Source organism: Rhinatrema bivittatum, chromosome 14 (assembly GCF_901001135.1).
Source record: "Rhinatrema bivittatum chromosome 14, aRhiBiv1.1, whole genome shotgun sequence".
NCBI lineage: Eukaryota > Metazoa > Chordata > Amphibia > Gymnophiona > Rhinatrematidae > Rhinatrema > Rhinatrema bivittatum.
In genome coordinates, this window is record NC_042628.1 from 15,675,062 (window position 1) to 15,696,492 (window position 21,431).

At 42.3% G+C, this 21,431-nt stretch overlaps 1 long non-coding RNA gene across 1 annotated transcript; it reads left to right on the forward strand.

Moving 5' to 3' along the window:
• Positions 1-1,402: 1,402 nt before the first annotated feature.
• Positions 1,403-16,680, forward strand: LOC115076321. The gene is made up of 2 exons (XR_003852729.1): positions 1,403-1,500; positions 15,743-16,680. It is a non-coding gene; the product is annotated as an uncharacterized LOC115076321 (long non-coding RNA).
• Positions 16,681-21,431: the final 4,751 nt, after the last annotated feature.

Sequence of the window (21,431 nt, forward strand, 5' to 3'; positions counted from 1 at the left end):
AAAGATCTGGATAGATTCTATAGTTAGTTGGTTTGCTTATTCTTCTCATATCAAGTTCTGATTTGTTCCAATGAAAAAATTTGTTCCATGTAAACTGCCACACGGCAGTAGTTATTACCGTTTAACTGTGAACTGGAGTGATATGTATTGTATACAGGAACTCCCGGTATATAAATCCATAAATAAATAAAATAAATAAATTATATCATACAGATTTATGGACTAACAAAAAAATCATTTTCCAATAATATTAGAGTCGGTCTTGATCTATTACATTCAAAACTCTTATGATAGCAATGCTTACTAAACGAAGTATTCCTCCAACCTTTCCACCCATGAAGATGCCATCCCCCCCTATGCAATGACGTTTCTCTTAAGAGCATAAGAACATAGGGTTAGATATTCAAACATAGCCGGTTAAGTAAGTTAGCCAGAGAAGGCTTATCCAGCTAACTTACAAGGGATATTCAGCTGCTAATTTGCTTTAGACATGCTATTGAGCAGGTTTAACTCATCTACTGCTACTTATCTAGCTGAGTTAGACTGGTAAGTAAGTAACTCCTCCAACCACATATTCTGCCCACCACTTATCCGGCTAATTACTTACTAAGTACTTATCCAGCTAAGTGGAGGCTGCTGAACAGGATCAGATAATTATTCAGCTGTCACCATTTAGCCAGGTAAGTCCCTGCTAATCCGGCTAAGTAGCGCTGAATATCGGCCTCGGGAGGTGCCATGCTGAGTCGAACCACAGATCCATTGAACCCAGCATCCTGTCTCCCACAGTGACCAAGCTGGGTCACAAGAGACCTGGTAGAACCCAAAGGAAAGATCCATTTCTTATTGCTCATTCCTAGAAGCAAGTTATGGCTTTCCCAAATCTACCTGGCTAATAATGACTTATGGACTTTATCTCCAGGAACTGTCCAAACCCCTTTTAAACCCAGCTCTGCTAGATGTCTTGAACACATCTGTTTGCAGTATTTTTATTTTGATTACTTGATATTGGTTATTTTAATTTTCTAATTCAAATTATATGTATTATATAGAAAATGATTTATAGTTAAAAAAAACAAAATCAGGATTACGGCATTCTAGAAGGGCCTCTGTGTGACGGGGTCACTATGCCGGCCCGAGGGAGGAAGGTTAAAATCCCCAGGAACCAGGAAACCCCAGGAACTAAAAACCCCAGGGAAGAAATTTTAGAGGGAAGGAAAAATCAGGAGACAGGGGACTAGGGAGTCACATTGGTTCCTTCCCCCAGTAGTAAAGAGACGAGAGACACAGGTGTGGAAAGAAGAGGGTGGAGACATCGGGAACCAATCTCTGGCCACTAGGGGAGGAGCCTCCACCCTATAAAAATGAGCCTCACCCAGCGCAGCTTTAGTCTCCTTTGGGAGACTGAAGAGGTTGGATGCTGGCCTGTGATACCTGCCTTTGGAAGCTGCACATGCAGGGGAGACTGAAAGCAGAAGGACTGCAACCTTGGTGCCAGGAAAGGTGAGCCTGGGAATCCAGAGACTGCCATTATTTTGGAAGTGTTTTTGTTAATGAACTATTTTTAAGCCTGCCAAGTGGGTGGAGGTATCTCTGGGGAAAAGTTGTAGAGGCCCAGAGATACGAGGGAGGTGGCAGGCCAGCAGGGCAGGACTTAAATTCTTTGCTGGCTTGTTTTGGGACATTTTTATTTGCTGGGACTTGTTTTGCTACCAAGAAGAGGACTGTAATATAAAGGCTGAGTCTCTGGCAGGAAGCCAAGCTCAGTAGTAGCTGGCTTGGGTTCGTGGCTCACCTGGAGAGCTTCATTTCCCCAGCCAGCTAGAAACTGTAGTTTCGAGCTTTTGTAGGTGCACAGGAGTGTGCCTACCACGTACCTGATCTGGGACAAGAGGATCCAGAGTTCATCCGCCGGGTGACACCCTGAAATCATTGAAATGTCCCAAACAGAAATGAAAATGGTAGATTAGTATACTAGGAATGCATCAAGGTAGGAATCCACTTGACTCTCTACAAAAATCTGCAATTGGAAACTGGTGGCCCAACTTGTAAAGGATTTTCTGCTATTTGGTATTTCTAAAAACATATTTATGAATTCTTGAATGATGATGTTGACAGGAAATGGTCCAAATTATTTGTTTATGGGGAGGTAGGATTTAGGACAGAAAGGGGAGCAAAGAAATTGAGTTATTCCTGCTGTCATCAAGGGAGACAGAAGACCTATGTTTAGGCTTCTCAGAACACAGAGAAGAGATAATGGGGTTTGGCCTGACTTTGAGGGGGGGGGGGGCAAGCCTGGGGAAGAGGGAGATGTGAAGTATTTCTCATCATGCTGTCATTCTATATACAGCAGAAAAAACAAAGATGTCCTGGGACTCTGTGAAAGGGTGGGGATAGGAGGGGCAAAGAGTGCCCCAGGAATACCAGGGACAAGAAGAGAACAGGGATACAAGAAACTGTCATTAGGTAGCTATGTCAGAAAGCACAGCAACGAGGTTTTACAATGCAAGATGTGAGTATGCGAGCAAGAATATGAAAACGTGGCCTGAAATCGGGTCCCTGGGATGACTTAGAACTAGAAAAAAATCCTGATTAAAATAGATGGAATTGATCATAACTACTGCATGACCTACATTTTATGGGTTTCAATTTTACTCTTCTCTGGAATATTTTAGGGCTCTTAATCCTAGATGTGAAACTACTTCCTTCTAGGTTTCTTAGACCTGAAGCTTTTGTGATCGCAAAAGCTTATCTGCATAATTTCACAAAGAATACATAATAAAAGATTTCTATTTGTTTATTGTCACTTCCCTCACTGATTATCATGGAGATGGGATGCTTAACTGACTTTAAAGCATGTTTAAATGAAGCATTTGGTTGACTGAAGTGCCGCATGCATGATAACCTACCTGTTGGTGAAAAGTTGAATGTGGGCTCCTGATGCAAAGAGCTCTCAGAGAATGAGTCTGATTTCTGGAGGTTGGAGTGACAGACCTGGAGCAGCTGAGGCAGAGAGGTTCATAGAGACCTACAGGGATGTAGTTGTACAGTCCCAAATCCAGTCTGGCAAGCCCCTATGCTCAGAGACCTACTAGAAAGAGGATACCCAATGGGACAGTGTGATACTAAGGTTAAAAAATTATATTACAATGATGGGGTGAGTCAACTTGGTGGGGATGGTACTATAAATGAAAGCTGGCATAGAGTCAAACAGAATAAAGATCCTGCAAAAGACTAAATGAACTGTGGAATCTTTATGGATAGAAATTCCATGTATGATAGAAAAGAGCATAGCGGTAGGGGTATACTACCATCCACCTTGCCAGTACTTGTATATCTGAGGCTGAAAGATGTTGGCATCATGTTTAATCCACTCCAGTGGATCTTGTGAGTAAACGACCCCGTCTTCAGGAACTACAAGCCATGCCTGTACACCATACAGTAGCTGCTTTTTTGAGCATTACAGAGAATAAAATATCATCCTTGCATTTGCTGTTGTGGAGATGCTGCAGGAAGCACTCGCATAATTGATGTATGTAAATATGTCAACACACAAGCAGAATGACTAAGTTGTCTTATCTTGTGTAATGTATTGTGACAGGTGATGCTATTAGCTTTACCTGTGTTGTTATCTCTGAAGAGCGTTTAAATTTTGATTGATGTTGCAATGAACATGTTCTCTAAAAGGTAAGGCTTCTCATGATTTCTACACCACCACCACCAAACCGTATGATTTTTCTGACAGCACTGGCTTCCTCGGCTCTGCTATTTGAATTCCTTCTCCATTGCACTAGGACCTTCTTGGTATGGCGCCCGGAAGCTCTGCCTTGCTCTTAGATCTTCAGTGCGGCTTTGCACGGGAGGAGGCAGGCGTAGAGCCCAGTTCTAAATCCTCCGAAGACTCGGTCTAAGCTCTATACGGATACCACTTCATGAGTGCAAGGCTATTTCCCATTCCCGCTTATGTTTCTATACCACCCCCTCCAGTGACAGATTTAGCACTGTTGGTGCTGATGACCTCCTCTTCTCCCTCTCTCCCTCCCCCACCCCCCCCCCACACACACCTCATGTCCTTGGATGACGCGATGTGTTTGGCAGCAGAGTGAGTTCTCTGCTGTGTGATCTGGCCTCACCCTTCACATCCCGTTTGGCACTGGAACAGGGAGTAGAGCAGTTGCTTTTATTCCCTGTCTCTTCCAGCCTTCCCCTTACCCCTCCCACTCTCTGCGATTGGGGGGGGCAGGAAGGCTGTTCTCTGCTGAGTGAGAGTCAGTAAAGCTGGGAGACAGATTTTCACCTGGTCAGCCGCCCTCTCAGTTTGCCAACCCTAGGCACAGGTGTGGTGTTCCTATTGGCAAATCGTGATCTAAACCCCCCCGCTATAACTACATATAGACTCATATGTATATAGAAAATCGTTAAGTACTGTGCTATTTAATATGACATTGGCCCTAGGCAGCACTTGCTCATATCCAGTCATCAAGCGAAAGCCTAAAAGGAAAGCTCTGAGAGCATACAGAACTCTCAGCAAACTGTAATTTTGGCCTGCTGTAGAAAGATAATTATGAAAGTGTATGCAAATGATGCTTATGTAGCCTAAAGATATTTTTAACACTGATTATCTGAAATTCCATCTTTCCTTTTGAGTCATCATCTATTATTTTGTGGCGTCGCTATACAAATGACAGTAATACAAATTTATTCATTTTATTATTTACTTATTGCGCAGGATGGTGAACGGTGCATGTTGAACATTAGTTAAAACACCATAATACAAACATGATATATATAAAGCTTCATAATCAGAGATGTGTGCTATTCTTTCATTATTATTATTATTTTTAATCCAGTGGGATTTTTTTTTGAATATATATTTTTGGTAGACCAACATGGAGCAGCACCGACACGTCACCATAATGAAACGGATCATGCTCTCAGCAGAAAACCTGTAGCTATTTATATTTATTTTTAGCTTTCGTCGGCCACCACTTGTAGCAGCGTGATCAGGGTATGTATGCCACCGTACCGAGATCTGTGTATAAACGCTGCACAAATGCTGATGCCTGTTGCGCGAGACTCAATTATGCTAGTCACTATAAAACATAAGAAAATACAGGTTTCGTTTGTCACCACACTTGAGTGCTACAAAATAAACACTTCAGTATTCAAGAGGCTGCGCTTAGATGTTCGTTTCACCACTGGAAACAAGAATCTCAACGATGGGTTTTGCCGTTCAGTGCGTTGGTACCGAGGTTGGCCTATTATTGTACCTCCCTGTTGGCACCCTAAGGAACTGCCGTCTTTTTGTGTTTTTGAAAACTGTTGTTGCTTTCTACATTGGAGCTCTTTCTCTCCAAGCAATAGGCCTCAAAAAGCAGAAAATGGTATCAAATTTTCAAAGGGGCAATAATATTTTGGGTCAGATATTTTTCTTCAGCCATTTATTTATTTTATTTGGTTTTATATACTGACATTCGATTGAGATATCACATTTCATTTAATACCAGTTGGAGTCCCTTTTTTTTTTTTTTTTTTTTTCGCTTTCTTGTAGTCACAGTTAAAGACAGATCTGGGTTTACGATAATTTATTGCATCCATTGTTATTCAATTTGCAATTTAGGTTAGTCAGGCTGCTTTATCCCACTTTCGGTGCACTCTGTCAGTGCAAAGAACCTAATGCCATTGCTGTGGCTGTCTGTTTGTGAGCACTGGGGACGGATTTGGCTGAAAGTCAGTAAGAGCCTCTTACTGAGGTGCCAACACGCCAGCCAAATTTCTCTCAAATCCTTTCAGAAGGGCTCCTGACAGATGTGCTGGGAGAGAGAGGCCATTCGTGAGTAAGCAGGTGCGGATGGGAACTGGAGTGTAAAGCACAAGATAGCTAGGAAATGCGCCTTCCTGCTCCAAATGAATGAGGCTTTACACACTAAGTAAGGGGCTTATGCAATAAAACTTGCGCTAAAAGGTGCAGTCGGATTTTCACATGCACCTTAAAACAGGACTTAACACGCTACACAATAAATTTACAAACACGCTAATAAACTTTACCTCAATAGCATAATCTTGGTACTAGCATGAATGTTGACGTTGTAAAGCGTGATGTTAATGCTAGCTGCCGCCAAATCCATGCCCCAGAAAGAATTGGGATAATCCCAGCATCACACCATCCCTTGAGGGGAAATCCTTCCCAATCCCCCGCCCCCCCCCCCCCCCCTCCAGCAATGATGCAGTCTGGGGCACCCTTCTCCTGCCCCTCTGCCTCCCCCCATCAATGGCATAGCACTGCTTGGTACATAGTGAAGTGCCTGTAGCTGGCATCAGTCAGAGATCAGTGGTCTCTGCCAGTGAAGAGAGGGGCTCCTCTGAAACGATAAGTGCCTCTCTGGAGGTGTGACTGGGAGGATCTTGGGGGAAGGCATGGAGAGCAGTGTCACGCCGGAAGGTGAGGGCAGCACATTCGTTATGGGGGCCTCACCCTGGGCTGATTAGCACAGGGGATTTTGAAGGACAGGATGCACATACAAACTTTAACACCTTTCCTGAGACAGCTGTTCAGTGTTAGGAATTATAAAGCCCACGGTAAATAATGTGCGAGGAGAACATACCATGCCAATTGCTGTGCACACTTTAAAGTCTTATTTGCATATAATACACCCTATCCTGATGCATATTCATTTTAGCATGCACACATTATGCAATGTAATAGGGACCATGTTAACATGTGCATTTAGGGTGTAATTTTGCACCAGCACACGCAAGTTAGCCAGCAAATGTACGAACAATTTACAGGAAAGCGGCTCTATGTGCAGGGTCCACTTTAAAAATTATCCCCACAAAACTACATGTCCACAATTCCACCTGCTATTTTTTGCACATAGTCCTGCCAAAAGAATTTATCTGGCTAGTTTTTAGCGCAAAAAATATGCAATGTATGTCCCAACTCCATGCCCAGCATGCCAATGTAAAAGTGTGAGCATACAGCGAGACTGCAGGTAACTTTGCATGCTTATTGGATGTCTCACAATTTTCTGAAGGGCCATTTCTGACGGTAAAGTATTACTTTATATCAGCAGAAGTCCTTTTGATAATCACCCTCTAAGCCCTTATGAAAAGCTTTATATTCCGCATATATCACTATAACATGCTGGTGGATTACAATAGTTAAAGATAGATGCTAATATTTTTACATATTTTATCAATAAAAACATCAATACAACTCAAACCATGATCAATAAAAATGAAAACAAATGCAATTAATTAAAAAAAAAACCCTCCTGTTGTGCAACATTAAGCATTAACTTTCATAGCATGGGGGGAAAATATCGCAGGTTAATACCCCCCAAAAAATGCTGCCATCTTAAAGAATCCTCCCCTCCCCCCACTCCTGGTATAGGCAAAAGCCCTGGGGACCTCTTGAGACCCTCCCCATCCCACCTCCTCTTGCCACCCCATGAGATGCCTGCAGTATGTAAAAAAAATTTAAAAAATGGTTTAAAATAAATACCCTGATGGGAACCCTGCCCCTCCGCAAATTTCTCCTCTTTTGTAACAAAATACCCTATAGCTTGACCCTAGCCCGCCTTCCCCAACCTCCTCATCCTTACTGGAACATCCCTGATGGCCCCCATGGGGGGGCCTAGAGTGCCCCCTATGGCACCGGCCAGTTGAGTTCCTACCATTGCCGCCCCCCCCCCCCCCCCCCCCACATTTATTCGAGAGGACCTGGGGGACGGATTGAGGCCCAGCGCCGAGGCGACAGGGACACGCGTTAGCGTCCCCGGTGCTCCCGGGAAAAGTCACAGCTGCAACCCCTGAGCTGTAGCTTAACTTTCCAGAAACCAGGCGGCCTCAGGCAAACCGCGTTATTTTATTTACAAGGTGTTGCCTAGCAATGGGCTGTTTTGCATCCCTGCGCACGCAAAGCAGCTCATTACCATACGTGTGGTAGGCGGGCTAATGCTTGTGTGCTCAAGGCATTTGCCACATGCTAAATGCTGGTTCCCGGCTCCTGCCAGGCACTCTCTTCCTGTTTTCACCCTCTTTCTTTTTTTTATCCTAAATGGCAGCGAGGACTCAAGTACTGATAGCTAAACTATATGGTGATGAGAAGACAAGAGGACGAGAGAACGTTTTACGAAAAACTACTAAAAATGCATTTTTATTTTTAAACTCCCTGGGCCATGATACAGCTTCAGCTCCCCTAGGGTCCTGTTGCAAAAACCTCAGAGCAGCCACAGACAGGGAAGTTGTACAGCACAGGCGTGCCACACAAATGTCAAAATACATACGCCTTAAAAGTAAGCATAAAAGAAAAAAAAAACCAGGCTGTGTTGGGGAGAGTTTTTATTTATTTAGTTAGTTTTTTTTTTGCTTGAAGGTGAACACCATTTTCTCATCTCGCTCGGTGTCTGTGAGAGTCGACCATGGAGACAGTCGCCATGGATACTCTTTAGGTGCCTATTCACTAAAGTCTGCAGTAGAACAGCGTGTTGCCGTGCCGTTTTTACTGTAAACAAATCACCACAGAATATACCAAACTGGCACCCGAGTCCTCGGTCTCCTCACCTCGCATTCCCTGCCACGGCCACACACAACGGTGACCTCCCATCCCAGGGTGCCGGTTATAGGGGCCGCAAGAGGTGGTAAAAGTCACCCCCTACCCCACGCTAGAAAAAAATGTCCCTGGTGGACCACCAGGGACATTTCTTTTTCTGTAGGGGGGTCACCTTCATGGGCTGTGGAGCTCTGGCCCATTCAGTGCAGCCACGGGAAGACCAGGCACGGATTCGTGGTGTGGGCCGCATGATTACCCCTGCAGGGCCCAAGGGATCCCCCAGGGAAAGAAGGTAACGCACACAAAACTGTAGTGTCTCACAAGCAAGGAAATTCTTTTCTTTTTTTTATTAAAGAATCCCAAAACTTAAAATCCAGCATTAAGAAGGTCAGGAAAAATCATTGACAAAGTCTTGAATGCCATGACTGAAATATCAGACAGCTCAGGAGAGGGTTCAGAGAGGTTAACTCGCTTCCCCTGATGTTGCTTAAGACCTTGAGGATTCTCCTTCTCGGGTTCCCACTGAAAACCACTGTGTGGCAACGGAAAACAGAACGAAAACCCTCTTCCTCTTCACCCACCACTCCAGCTGCAGGATTCCCCGGGCTGATGGCGTCTGCCACTGGACGATGGGGGGGGGATCTTGATCTTCCCGGCTGGCCCTTGGCTTCCCGTGCAACCTTCAGCGGAACGGTGCGTATCACACAGAACAAGGCCCGAGATCTCCATGACTCCTCTACAGAACTGCTTTCAGCAAACTCCAGGCCTAAAATCTCCTTCCTATGACTCATTGACACCCTTAGGACCCAAGCCCTTGAGGACCCTCCTCTTCTTCACTATCGTATCTGCACCTCCTGTTAGAAACTTCCTCGTATTACAGCACAGCACCGTAACAGTGAGCCCTAATAGACGTCACATTTCCATTTAGCTGCATTAACGGGTTTTACCGCACGGTAAATGATATTTGCCATGCACGAACGCATTAGCGTAGCTTAGTGAATAGGCCCCATACGAATCTAAGAATGTCCTTTTCATCTATTTTTTTTTATAAACCAGAAAAGGTAAAAATCAGTTTAATGCGTGTGCTGGAGCAGTTGGGTTTTCATTTAAGCCCTACTTTAACCGCAGGTACTTAAGGAAAACAGATTATGCTGACCCAAATCATACAGCGTCGGTGCACAAACTTGAAGCTGAGCTCAAGGCCGGGCCATTAACAGCTAGAAAACTGTCGTCTCCCCTCAGGAGAAAAACATTCGGTTTTGCATTTCAAGGTGCTGGATTCTCTGGTGGGGGTTCATTGAGTCCATCGTTTCAGATTAAAGCAGGACAGACACACATACCAAGATGCACACGTACCATTTATGCAACAGATGAAAATCCCGTGGTTCAACAGTTAAAGCACTTAATTTGTACTAGGAAGTATTACTCAGGTTTATGTACAGGCCACGCAGGCGACAGCCTGTGGCGCCAAAAATCTGCACTGAAACGGAGCTTGCTCCTGCTTGCTCTAGGGCTGGGAGCTAGCTCCGCTTCAAAGGGGCACTGAAATGGTACTCTGGCTCCCCCTCCCATGCGCACACACACACGCTCCCTGATCCTTCCTGTGATTTCCAACATCTTAAATCCAGCCCTGTCTGTGTACGGACTCTACTCCAGACAGCTTCTGCTAACTTAACTAACTTGTCTAATATCAAGCTAACGATTCATATTATATTCCATGCTAATGCTTTTGACAGCTTGCAGCAGGAAACTACAAAAGCACTGCGTTTATTAAGGCTCACAGGGGTTGAAAAGAGAAGATTCTGGAAAATTCTGAAGCTCGGTTTACTCTTCGCAGGTGACCCAGGCCCTGAATCGGGTCCCCATGCCACTAATGCTGTCTTCACTTTTCTAAGCTCAAAATTAGTCCTGTACGTTCTACATTTGGTCATGTGTGATTCTGCGATTTGTTCTTAGCTGTCTTTATAAGTAAAGGTATTAGAAAAGATGAAGGGTGCCCTTTTTTCAATATTAACTTGTGCTCAGAGTAGGAAATTGTCCCTTTTTTTTTCTTCTTCAATAAGTCTTGAGGGATTGCATCTGGGAGTCAGCAGGGATTCCCCAACACTTTTGATGCGGCACCACATAGGAGACTTGTGAGCAAAATGAGAAGCTTGGGAGTGGAAGCCAAGGTGGTGGCGTGGATTGCAAACTGGTTAACTGACAGAAGACGGCGTGTAATGGCAAATGGACCCTGCTCTGAAGAAAGAACAGTGTTAAGTGGAGTTCCACAGGAATCAACGTTGGGACCCGTTCTGTCCAATATCTTTGTGAGCGACATTGCGGAAGGGATAGAAGGTAAAGTCTGTCTATTTGCAGTTGATAGTAAGATCTGCAACAAACTGAACACATCTGAAAGAGTAAAGAGAATGAAAAGTGATTTAAGAAAGCTTGAAGAGTGATCGAGAATTTGGCAGCTGGGAATCAATGCCAAGAAGTGCAGAGCTTTGCATCTGGGGTACAGTAATCCAAGAGCTGAATGTGATGGGGCATGAAAGACTGATGTGCATGGACCAAGAGAAAGAGCTTGGGGTAATAGTGTCTGGTGATCTGAAGATGGCGAAGCAATATGACGAGACGATAGCTAAAGCCAGAATAATGCTGGGCTGCATAGAGAGAGAGGAATAACCAATAAGAAAAAGAAAGTGATAATGCCCTTGGTGAGGCCTCACTATGTTCAGTTCTGGAGCTTGTATCTTATCTCATAAAGGATAGAAACAGAATGGAGACTGTCCAGAGAAGAGTGACGAAAATGGTGTGGCGTCTGTATCGGAAGACTTATGGGAGAAGCTGAAGAACCTAAATATGTATAACCTGGAAGAGATGAGGTACAGGGGAGATATGATACATACCTTCAGATACCTGAAAGATTCAAACCTTTTCTGTTGGAAAGGAAACAGTAGAATTGGGGGGTCATGAAATGGAACGCCAAAGAGGAAGACTCAGAACCGACAGAAGGAAATATTTTTTCACAGAGGATGGTGGATGCTGGAAATGCCCTTCTAAAGGAGCTGGTGAGGATGAAAACAGTAAACAAATTCAAAAGGACATGGGATAAACACTGTGAATCCCTAAAGGCTTCTGGATAATAATGGTGAAAAGGGTGCAAAGGGGTAATTTTGCGTAGCGTGTCAGTTACTACCCTTAACAGAAACATGGGGGTAACCTGCATGGAGCAGCAGTTAGTACCATAAGAAGCTTGCTGGGCAGACTGGATGGACCATTTGGTCTTTTTCTGCTGACAATTCTATGTTACTGCTGAGAGAGGATGTGAATACCAATCAGATTTTGCTTGAAGAGTTACTAATGCCCAAAATAATAACATACTCCCATCTAGAGAAACTTTACATCTGCTCAATGCATAGACTGAAGTGTAAACAAATTTTGTATATGGCTGAATACCATACCAATTTTAGTTACAGTGCCTTCGATTTAATCATCAACTCCACCTATTCAGTTCGATCATTCAATGCTGAAAAATAACTTTTTTTTTAAACAAAAGTTTTTAAAATTGCATTTAAATTCACTCAGTTTGAATAAGTTTGCATCTTTAATCTGCTGCCGGCATATAGCTCAAATCAACGCTTAATGAACACTGCATTTTGATGGACCGCTGATGAATACGGCCTGAGCAATGCTTAAGTCCAAACTACAGGTCAGTCCCTGTGTGGAGATTTAGGGGGTCATTCTCTAATGCTATCGCACGCGAAAAGGGACATTTCGCATGCAAAAAGTCCCTTGTCGCGTGCGATAGCTAGCTAGGGGCGGAGTCTGCCACGGAAGAGGAGGAGTCGGGGCGGCACCGGGGTCGCCGCTGCGGACATATCGCTGGCGGTGAAAGGTAAGATTCCTTATCGCCGCCAGTTTCGCACCGAATAACTACACCTTTTATGGTGTAGTTATTCGGCAGGAAAGCCGGCAGGACCGCCCCCCGTTACCGCTGGATTCTGTAAGGTCTGCGACCTTACAGAATCCAGGCCTTAGTTTTTTAAGAGCTACTAAGACATTTAATATGTTTGAGAACTAGATTAAGATCTTGATGCTACACTAGCGGAAAAGGAAATGTAAAAAGTGGGGTTTTTTTCTGCTGCTTTTCTTTGCTGTGAAATCCTGTAGGTCATCCTTTTGGTAATTTTTTATTATTGTGAATTGACTGTCGGTAATCAAGAAGAATAAAAGTTTATGATTTTGAAAAATATTCCATAAGTAAAACTTTCATTACTCAGTCCGAAGGCTGTGGATTTGAAGTGTGAGTCTGCTACTAAGGGAACTGAAAACTGAAGATTTTTTTTTTTCTATAGGTGCTTCAGAGGGAAAAGGGAGGATTTTGTTACTTTTCTGTTTTCAGCCAGAGAGAACATAGCCCTTGTGGCTGGACTAGATCCAGTCTACCAACTACCTGACCAGTTTTGTGATTTTGAACCCCAGAGACTCTGCTGCCAGACTCATAAACACTCAGCATCAGACACAGTTTTATTTTCTGTGCCCTGAGAAGGGATTACCCACATCTTAATATTTAATAACTATTTCTATATTATTGCACAAATGACATCTGCATGCCTTCCTGTTCTTATTGATTTACATCATACACGGTAACATGCCACTTTATTACCACTGAAGTAAGTGTACAAACGTACTAATACTTCAAATATTGACAGTAAGGGAACTCAAACAGACAGAAAGTATGTTTGCATTTTGGTAATTTAGTAAAGCACTGAAGCAGACTCCTAGCAATACTAAGCCAGTCTAATAAGATCTTGTGACCTATGTACTAAGGTGTGCCAAATTTTGTGCACTATTTGTGACTTTCCACATGCTACCAAGATTTAAATGCAAATAAGCACAGTTAGAAAAGATCATGCATATTTTTGCAATGGAAAATTCTGCAGAAAAGAATTATTGGGATGTAGTTATTTCTTTCATAAAAGAACAATTAATGGATACTTATGGCAAAAAAATTGCATCACAGCAGCTCATTAAATACAATTTTGTAAGCATATAATTGTGTGAAATTTTACTATTTGCAAAGGCTAAAAATTTACAGTTCATGTCATGCACTTAAAGGGAATAGTAGTGCATGTTATCACAGTGAACACACACTGGCCGGATTTTAAGAGGTACGCGTGGGCGTACATTTGTGCGCACAAATGTATGCCCGATTTTATAACATGCGCGCGCAGCCGCGCACATGTTATAAAATCCGGGGTCGGTGCACACTTGTGTACCTTGCGTGCACCAAGCCCTAGGGTAGCCCCTGATGGCTTTCCCCATTCCCTCCGCCCCCAGCCCTATCTAAACCCCCCCCCCTCACCTTTGTTTAATAAGTTGTGCCTGCCTCTGGGCAGGCGTAGGTTGCGTGTGCGCCGGCCGGGCCACTGTGCCGGAGGCCTCAGTCCCGCCCTGCCCCCGCTCTTTTCACAAAGCCCCGGGACATACGTGCGTCCCGGGGCTTGCACGCGTCACAAGGCCTATGCAAAATAGGCTCAGCGCACATAACCCTTTGAAAATCTGGCCCACTATTTGTCGTTTTTGCATGTGACAAGGATTTTGCAAACTAACTCGGTACATCAGCCTCCTTTTCATAAATAAAATAGGCCTAACATAAAAACACACATACAAAACAATGTATACAAATGAATTCCTCAACATCTTCAGTTCTTCTTAACAAATCTGCTCATATATTCAATATTCCATAACTCAACATGTTGAGGAATTCATTTGTATACATTGTTTTTGTATGTGTGTTTACATTAGGCCTGTTTTATTGCGTATGGGTGTGTATGTGAAGGTGTGAGTTTTTATTTGTATTTGGTGTCTTACAATGTGCACCTGTTAAAGATTTGACATGTATATGCATTTCTATTTTTTGTATAATTTTTGTAATAAGAATTTTAAAATTGTATTTAAGGATGTAATAAATAATAATTTTATATGTGTAAAAAATCATATTTTATGTACCACTCATGAGGCCCATGCCAGTCTTGCAATCAGTCACTAAGCCTCTTAAAAAATACTCCCATACAGCTTAATAAGCCGGCCAAAAGTGAGATAAGCCTCTGCCACTTTTGTCAATGTGAAAAAAAAACCAAAAAAAAACACCTCATTTTTGCCCTCTGTGCTTGATATGATCAACCCTAGCTGCCAGAACTAGCTCCTTTTGAATGCTAGCAGCTCAGCTCAACTTAACCACCTAGTTGCAACATTTCTTCACCTCTATGTACAGCTCTAGGATGAATTAAAAGGTATATGCAGCACATTTCTTTTCAATTATCATTCTCCAGTAATGACCTTGCAAAATGAGAATGACTTCTTTATGTACCCGTGTCACGTTTTCCCCCTGAAATGGGCCATGCATTCAGCAGTGGCATTCTCTAGGATCGTACAGTGCCCAGTAATTAGAAAGAATAATGTGTCTATACCGCAACAGAAATGACTTACACATGTGCAAATTATTCTTTAAGAAATATTGCCCAGTTGGAGATGATGTATACCACTGTATTACAAGTGGTGGGTTTTTTTTTTTCTAGAATCACCCTTCTCTCCTCCCGATTTACATTTTTCACACTGACACTCATAGAGTATGTATCACTGGAAATTAGGTTGATTTGGATGGTACCGCGGTTACCATGCTTCATATCCGTCTGACATCACTATCAAGCTCAGTGGGGCAAGGTGATTTTTGAGCTGGCATTTTTCAACTCTTGATTCTCTTTCAGCCCACTGATCAGTTTTGTGTTTTTTTTTGTTTTAAGTGTCTTAGAAGCGTAACCCTCTGGCTTTCCTAGATATGAATATGAGTAGCAGGGTTCATCTCCATTGGGAGGAAGCCGTTGCTCCAAGACTCTAGTAATACAAATACGATGCACTGGCGTCTAGTGCCTAATTTAGAAATCCATACATTGTTCCGGTGAAAGTCTTTTCTCCAATAGAAAAGCAAACCCAACAGGGATAATCTGATGACATGCCAATCTAAGTAAATTCGGGATGCTGACTGTGCTCCCCGGACCCCTGTGCCGGAATCGCACTGTTACATGTAAAGTGTAAACACAGCGCAAACAACTGAAGTCTATTCAGGGAAGGAATATTTTTATGGGTGGTGCAATTATGGTTTTAGAAAAGTTACACTTTTTTTTTTTCTCTTTTGCATATTAGGGATGAAGATGGAAAAAAAACAAAAAACCTAGCAATTAAGACCAAAAGAGGAAAGCAACAAACGGGCAAGTTAAATAGGGGGAATCTCCCGAGTACAGCATCTCCGGCATATGCCGGCTTGGGATTTGGCCTCTTTGCTGCTGCCATAAAAGAAAGCTAAGCAGCGTGAAGAATTTCTGCCCGCAAACAATAAACCGCTGTAAACAAAGTGGTTATTTTGATATATTGCACATTGAGGCAAAGCTAATTTTTTTTGTGCACCAAGCAAAACTAAACCACACTCTCAGTTGTGATTTTTAAAAGGGGCGCCGGAGAGTGGATCAGCTCCGAAGATACTCCTTGCAGAGAAAACCACATAATCATAGTCCCAGATGTGGGGAAAGGCAACAGGGACCACTACTGAAATTCAAATTATACAACAGCGATTCTGCCAAACGATAGGAAAAAAAAAAAAGGATTACCCCAAATATTTGCTTCTGCTAAATTTGACTTGAAAGTATCCTGTTAAGGGCTGGTATGAGCTATATGACACCAGAAAAGAGTTCGTTGCCTTTTTAGTATGAGTACACTGGTACTGGAAACATTAGGACGAAGTCTTCTGCATGACAGGTTGCAGCCTGAAGGAAAAGAGACATCGGGAGGCATTCGTTAATGAAGGCTCTCTTAACCTTCAAACTTTCCATCAGTAGCATGTGTTGCCGATTCAAACAGGGCAATGTTTGAGGGTAAAAGGAATGATGTGCCATGGAAGTTTATCAGGAAGAGTTCAGGGGTACAGAATGTGTAAAAAAAAAAAGCAAAGCCTCTACCCTACAGCATATCCACAACAGCAGGGCAGCCATCTGGAAATTGACACATTTCTCCAACTTCTTGTGGGAATACAAAGCTATGCATAAAGGTTGCAGCTAGCTAGCTGTCTCTTCCTATCATTTCTCTTATTGGTTTGCCAGTACATACAATGTAAGCCCCACAGGGTCTGACGCTATTGCCCCCTTCTGCCGCCCCCCCCCCAAACCACATGACTAATTTTCAAGAGCTATGTTGCTTTCATCAGATCAGGCTGTAGAGAGATGCTGGTTACAGATGGTTGTGGTTAGTCTAAAGAGAATACTTACCTGCAGTTTGTTTGCTGGCCACAGGAGGACGACATTTGACATCAACATTGGCCAGTGTTATCCTGCAACCGATGAATCTTGGCAATGGGCCAGAGGACCTTTAAGAATTGCATAGGTAGGAAGTATTTTGTCAGTCAGGAAATGCATCCATGACTTACCACATCCATGACATACTGGTAAATCATGTGAGGTGCAATAATTTAAATACTGTGTGCATTGGCACATAACCCACCTGAGAAATAAAATGTGGCTTTCAGGTGATATAGGCAGGGATGTGAAAATTATGAAGAAAAAACTTTGAAATCAATCTGATGAGCCTGCAAGTAGTTCATAGATTCAATTAATTATTTTTCCAACCTTGTTGCCAGCCACATGATTCAGCATTGCCTGATCCAGAAGGTTCACAGCAGGCAGAACTTGCATCAGAACTGCTGGGGAACATTTGATGAATTTCACCAGCAGAACTGGAGAAATCTGGAAAACTTGAACTAGGCTGAACTTCATTTGAGTTTGAGCTAATATTCCCCCTTAGTTTATACAACCATTACCATTTAAAAGAGCTTCAAAACAGGAAAGAGAAGCAGCTTTCTTCTCCCAAAGACTGTGATGGCAGAAACTCCAAGACAGAGAGAGAGAAGCATGTGAGAGACAGTGAGACAACAGAGAAGAGGAAGAGAATTGGATGATTGGGAAGGGAAAATTCATGAGATAGGAAATGGGGGGAGATCCTGGCTTAGACTCTTTTCCCATGTCTGCTCCTGCCACTGAATGACAGAAAAGAAAAAGCAACATTTGGATATCTAAAAAAAAAAAAGATTGTATATAGAGCTTTCAAAAACTGTGATCTACTGTGTTTGATTTCTCTTCGTAGTACAGTTCTCTGATTAAATTCACTTCAGATTCTACTTTTGCATCAACACACGGAAACTGCTAAGTTACAGAAGCCTGTCAAGCGTGCAGACAACTTGATTTTGCATTTGTATTAAAACAAGAACTCTACTCACAACAGATTTTCCATAAATATTTTCTCTTTATGTACGGTATGTACATTTATATGAGAGAGAAATAGAAGCTCGTTTTAGCAAGCCTGGACTTGGATCTGTTTTATAAAGCATAGTGCAGTGGTTTCCGAAACCTGTCCTGCTGACCTGATTTTCAGTGCTAGGTAGCTACATTTTAGTCATTAACCTGCAACAGACAAATGGCAGAACTAAATTTAGGGATCGTGATTTTGCCAACCTCTATTTAGGCTCATTTTCAGCTATAGCTCTGTGCGCGGAAAATGAGCGTAAGCTTACTGGCTAAGTATTCATGGGGAATTTTGGAGCCTGGGGCCAGCTCAGAATCAAGCCCATAGTGCTCAGTTATATGAAGTTATCACAGCACATATTTTACTAAAATGATGTAAGGGTAATGCCCCCCAGTGACCACTAGAGTGCGCTGATTTATGAATTGGTTGGGCGGGCTTCTCCTTATTTCCCCTACAATTCAACATTTAGTTATAAAGGCTTCAAGCTAAATGAAGGATCTTTCTTTAAATTGCTTCTCTTCTGAAGCAATTATCTTCTTTATTATGTAGTTACCTATGATGATTAGGGATGTGCCCTCAAAACATTTTCATTTTGGTTCATTTTTTTTTTCATTTCCTGGGGGCTTTTTCTCCATTTTTCATTTAATTTTATGCTAATTTCCATTTGTTATACTTATAGTTGAAATGAAATGATCGTAAAGTGGAAAGAAAACAAATATTTAAAAAACCCTCCCTCCTGCACCAACACAATAAAAAAACCAATTACCCCAGGCCTTCCCCATCCTCTTCCTCTCCCCACAGCCTAGGAATGTGCATTCATTTGAAACAAATTTGAAAACAGCTACAAATTTTGCCTATTTATGGTTCATTCCAAATGAACCAAATTAAAAAAAATAATTGTGTTTTAAATTCATATCCAGAAAATAGTGCACAGAATGACAGTAACTTTTCAATAGGCGTGTGAGCGCACATTGAGTGCGTTTGTTGACCCACGTATAGACACGCGTCTATTTAATAACAGATTTGCATATATGCGTGCTCGTTATTAAATAGGTTGGATGCACAATCAGATGCGCGCAATTTTAAATGGATGCTTGCATGTGCGCGCCAGTCCTATGTCTACCACATAAGTGGCGGAATTTTACAAGGGACGTGTGTCGACGTTATTTCCCATTTCACCCAGTTTTGGGATAGGACTTGCAACCCCCCTTCCCACCCTTAAAATCCCACTGACGTGGCTACAGTTCTTTGTTTTAAAAGTAAATTTACGCAGCAGGGGACGCCGAGCTCGACCAAGGACTCGTAAGTATTTTCTGCGCTCACTTCTTGGGCCAGGCCCTAGCACGTCCACGCCACGCCCCCTGTTCAGAAACCTTTTACTTGTGCGCGCAGCGGAAGATATCTGCATCCTCGGGGGGGGGGCCTTTTAAAATCCACTTGTGGTGCGCCGGCCCAATTTGTGCGCATATCTCCCGGTTTTGGCTCATGCAGAACTTTTTTAAATTTTGCCTTTATTTGTAAATAACGCACACTGTTTGTGAATAGGAATGTGCATTCATTGCTTCATTCGTTTTGGCCGTCTGCGCATGTCTCACAATTGGATGGTAGGCATGCAAAACAAATGGTATGCGCGTAAGTAGTCGGCCAACTATATATGCACATACCATCTGTTTTGCATGCCTACCATCCATTCATGGGATATGCACATATCTCCAAAATGGATTCAACGAATGGAATTATTAATCAAGTTGACTTAGAAAATAGCCACCGCTATAACTAGCAACGGTAACATGGAATAGACTTAGTTTTTGGGTACTTGCCAGGTTCTTATGGCCTGGATTGGCCACTGTTGGAGACAGGATGCTGGGCTTGATGGACCCATGCTGACCCAGCATGGCAACGTCTTATGTTCTTATGAAGCAACGAAGGCGCATCACTACTGAATAGTGCACAGCAAATGCAATAATTTACTCCACCTTTGGGGGTCTTGGCAAGCCAAATGGTGCAGGAGTAATCCTCAGTCACTCCTGCCCGTTTCAAAATGGTACCAGCCAGCCATGTGGTGGCTCCTATGGGGGGGGGAGGGTTACTGACTTTCCAAAACAAAAGTGCATGTTTTTGGTTTCTTTTCAAACAAAATAAGCCTAAACCCCAGATTTTTGTTTTTCTAATTTCACTTGAAAATAAATGCATACCTCTAATTATTTAATATTCCAGCAGCCCTAAATTTAACTCTATAGATAGTTCTAGGCAGCTGACTTGTCTGCTTGTCTCAAATACAATCTTTAACTTTTCAGGATCCTTTGAAATATGGATTTATTGGAAGGTTTTCATATCGTTAAAAAAAAAAAAGATCAGATTAACTAATCCATACATAGATATCTCTTCTTTGAGAAGATTATATTTTACCCTGTACATCCATTTAGAGGGCACTCTTATATGAAGGACTAAGTCTTTGCACGGATCCTCAATGAATTAATGAATTATACTGTAATGTGACCTTGTTCCCATATAAGTGAATACTTCAATATGAACCTTTTTATTTTCAATGTGCACCAAATCAAGCTTGCAAAGTTAATATAATTAGTGTCTCTTCTACGAAGCTCTAGGGTGTGGGACGATGGAAAAAAAAAGAATTACAGCCAGAAGCAAAACTGACATGGAAGAGGGCTGATTATTCCTCAGGCTGTCCCAAGTATCTGTTTTACAGCATGAAAAAATAGCTGCCGGCTAAATGTCTCCAAATAATTGTTTTATGGGACTCAAGAATTCTTCAGAATTTTAGAGATGAGCTATCATTTTTAAACAGGGAAGTCATAATATTTGGTTTGCTGTTTCCCCATCTGAAATGAGAAAAACCCCCCCCCCAAATTGCATTTTATTCTGAATTTTAATGCGCACTAAATGTTTTTGCATGCACTAAAATGATTTAGTGTGAGCTAATTCCATGGAATGGAATGAAATAAGCAGTGAACAAAACAAAAGGAAAATGCAGTGGGACTTTCACTGGGTAAAAGCCAAAGAGTGTCTCTAAAATTTCAGGCGATTTTTTTTTTTTTTTTTTTTTTTTTTTTCTGGGTACTTGCCAGGAATCAGCTATTCTGCTCAAGGAAAGATACCCCAAAAGCTTTATTTCCTTATATAGACTGTTTTCCAGGAGATGGTGGGTGGACACTTCATTAATCCGGATTTAATTATGACAATTAAATTAACAGGGTAATCCTCTAAAATTAAATACAACCAAATCTCCTTAGATCACTTGGCCTAAAACAGCTTACAAAACAATTTATATAAAAATATTATTATGGAAACACAAATCCAGCAGCAAGATGGGAGCTGCCCAGTATTTTTCATTGAGTGCAACATGTATGATTATCTCCTAGTTGGAGAGAGATCGTATGTGTGCACCGGATGCTAAGAACTTGTGGCCCTCAGGGAATGAGAATGATCCCTGAAGGCCAGAGTAGCAGATCTGGAAGACCTTAGGAAGACAGAAGAATATCACTGAGGCCTACAGGAACATTGTAGAACAGTCTTATCTCTG